Raw genomic sequence first — 3,687 nt, 5'->3', positions numbered from 1 at the left:
GTAGCAGTGTCTGAAGGGTAGCAGTGTCTGAAGGGAAGCAGTGTCTGAAGGGTAGCAGTGTCGGAAGGGTAGCAGTGTCTGAAGGGTAGCAGTGTCTGAAGGGTAGCAGTCTCTGAAGGGAAGCAGTGTCTGAAGGGTAGCAGTGTCTGAAGGGTAGCAGTGTCTGAAGGGTAGCAGTGTCTGAAGGGTAGCAGTGTCTGAAGGGTAGCAGAGTCTGAAGGGAAGCAGTGTCTGAAGGGTAGCAGTGTCTGAAGGGTAGCAGTGTCTGAAGGGTAGCAGTGTCTGAAGGGTAGCTGTGTCTGAAGGGTGGCAGTGTCTGAAGGGTGGCAGTGTCTGAAGGGTGGCAGTGTCTGAAGGGTGGCAGTGTCTGAAGGGTGGCAGTGTCTGAAGGGTGGCAGTGTCTGAAGGGTGGCAGTGTCTGAAGGGTGGCAGTGTCTGAAGGGTGGCAGTGTCTGAAGGGTGGCAGTGTCTGAAGGGTAGCAGTGTCTGAAGGGAAGCAGTGTCTGAAGGGTAGCAGTGTCTGAAGGGTAGCAGTGTCTGAAGGGTAGCAGTGTCTGGAGGGTAGCTGTGTCTGAAGGGTAGCAGTGTCTGAAGGGTAGCTGTGTCTGAAGGGTAGCAGTGTCTGAAGGGTAGCAGTGTCTGAAGGGTAGCAGTGTCTGAAGGGTAGCAGTGTCTGAAGGGTAGCAGTGTCTGAAGGGTAGCAGTGTCTGAAGGGTAGCAGTGTCTGAAGGGTAGCAGTGTCTGAAGGGTAGCAGTGTCTGAAGGGTAGCTGTGTCTGAAGGGTGGCAGTGTCTGAAGGGTAGCAGTGTCTGAAGGGTAGCAGTGTCTGAAGGGTAGCAGTGTCTGAAGGGTAGCAGTGTCTGAAGGGTAGCAGTGTCTGAAGGGTAGCAGTGTCTGAAGGGTAGCAGTGTCTGAAGGGTAGCAGTGTCTGAAGGGTAGCAGTGTCTGAAGGGTAGCAGTGTCTAAAGGGTAGCAGTTTTGAGGATGTAGAATCCTGGGGAAGAAAGCTATGGTGGACATTTTCTGCATACACTGTCAACATCCACATATGGACTAGAGGAAGGCCTTGCTGTCATTCTGAGCCTCACTTTGGGTGTCTTAGTCAGCGTTCTACTGCTATGAAGAGGCACCATTTTAACTGCTCTTAGTTACTTTGTGGGTTCTCTTTCTCACTCTTTATTCCCCCAGTTTCACCCCCTATCATGAGATAGGAGGGAAAGAGTGATAGTGAGCCTTGAACCTAATTTCTTCTTGTTTCTTCTTTGAGCACGAGTAACAAACTGCAACCAACCTCCCTGAATGATCAACAACCACCAAAGGACCCCACCTAGCCAGGGCCCTAGCATTTATATAACCTCTGAAAAGTTCCCAGAATTCCAAACATCACACAATCTCACAAACAATAGGCAGCTGACAAAACTCTGCTTCTGCTAGAGCAAGAGGCAAATCATAGTCACCTGCTCTGAAGCAGCCCCGTATCTCCACACACGAGACTAAAATGAAAACATAGTCTTATATTTCTGTGGGGTTTTTTTTAAGAAACCAAAATTCCAGAATTCTCACCACACACTATGACCACAAAAACTCTTATGGAGAAAAAAAAAAGCATTTAATTGGGGCCTGCTTAGAGTTTCAGAAGTTGATTCCATTGTGATCATGGTGAAAGGTGTGGTCACGTTCAGGCAGACATGATGGTAGAGATGGCTTGGGGTTCTACGTGCAGATCCAAAGGGAGCGGGAAGAGAGAGCCTCGAACGGGCTTTTTGAAACCTCAAAGTCCAACTCCAGTGACACACTTCCTTCAACAGGGTCATACTTCCTAAGCCTTCTAAATAGTGCCACGCCCTGGTATCCAACTATGAGCTTATAGGAGTCCACTCTAATTCAGGTCACTATACGGGGGTAGGAAAAATTTGCCATTTCCCCATAGGTCTAAGGCTAAGGTCCTTGATGTGGCCAGCTCATGTCAACAGCACACATTCATTCAGGGATTCTTCCACTCCCCACAGACGAGATGATTTAAAAAAAAAAAAGATCTGGGGCTGGAGAGATGGCTCATTAGTTAAGAGCACTTGTTGCTCTTGCAGAGCACCTGTGTTTGAGTCCTAGCACCCACAACCATCTGTAATTCCAGTTCAAGGGGACCTGACACCCTCTTCTGGCTACCGTGGGCACCAGACACACATGTAGTGCACAGATATATGCACAGGCAAAACATCTATACAAACAATTTTTTTAAAAAAATCAAAATTACATGTTAAAGAAAAGACATGTTACATGAGTTAGAGTCAATATTGAAAGATGTTTGCATTGTGTACAGTAGAAGAGAAAGGTTGAAAAATCAGCGACTTAAGAATCCTTAAGTTGTTGGGTTTTTAATAATCATCAAATTAAGTGGGGGGGGGGAGCAGAAAAGAAAAAGTAGCAAAGAAGACAGGAAGGACTGTGGAGATGGCCCTGTGGGTAATGTATCTGTTCATAAGCATGGGAACCTTAGTTCAATTCCCCAGAACCCATGTGAAAGCTGAACATCATGGTGCTTTGTCTGTAACCCTGGGGCTCTGGTGGAATCAGACAGATCCTGGGAGCTCTCTGGCCAGCTACTACAACTGTCTCAAAAGCTAAGGTGGAGAACCAACATCAACCTCTGGCTCCACGTGTTCCGTGTGTGTGTGTGTGTGTGTGTGTGTGTGTGTGTGTGTGTGTGTCTGTGTGTGTGTCTATATGTGTATATGTGTAGACGTGTACATGTGTGTATATGTATATGTGTATATATGTATATATGTATATATGTATATATGTATATATGTATATATGTATATATGTATATATGTATATATGTATATATGTATATATGTATATATGTATATATGTATATATGTATATATGTATATATACCTACATGCATGCACATACTTGTACACAGAGAGAGAGAAGTACAAAAAAAGCAAACTGAAATGATAAATTTTTAACAAGGTAGCAAATTACAGCTAAATCAATAAAGCTAGATTTGGGGAACTTGTAAGATTCATAATCCTGATACAGTTCTAGTGAGACAATCACAGAGAAGGAACGAACGCATAGGACAACTACCTATGGATGTTTCCTGCTGTGTGGTAAAGGCAGAGTTAACACTGCACATAGGATTTAAACTGCTATCCGGCTGCCTTGGAGGGAGATTAGGGGAGCTCTCCTGCGTGGTCACCATGGAATCACAGGAAGGGAGACAGTGTGAGAGTGACACAGTGTGGAGAAACGCAGCCACCACTGGGTTTGAAAATAATGAGTCATTAACATAAAACCTAGAGCCACCAAGTTTGCAGAACCGCGTTGACAGGCTCCCTGGTTTTCACCCTCTTACTGTACAGAGGCACAGAGCCATCTCCTGGAGACTCCGCTCACTACAAGTCTGCCCTGCGGAAACTTCAGAAATGGGAGAGGATAGGGTAAAGTGAGTTGAGATAAATTTATCACTGTATCTTTCAAAAGGTACTTTATTTGGGGGGGGGACAGTGATTTTGCAGAGGTGATTAACTGCGTGGACCTTTAATGTGACAACAAATATCCTTAAAATACTTCAAAAGAAAACACATCTCCTAGACCTGGAGACTGCCTTGCTAAACTTTATGCTACAGATGAAAGTAATAGTCTAATTAATTCTGTCTCTCTGTCTGTCTCTGTCTCTGT

Source organism: Arvicanthis niloticus, chromosome 26 (genome assembly GCF_011762505.2).
Source record: "Arvicanthis niloticus isolate mArvNil1 chromosome 26, mArvNil1.pat.X, whole genome shotgun sequence".
NCBI lineage: Eukaryota > Metazoa > Chordata > Mammalia > Rodentia > Muridae > Arvicanthis > Arvicanthis niloticus.
Note: the sequence above shows the minus strand (reverse complement) of the source record.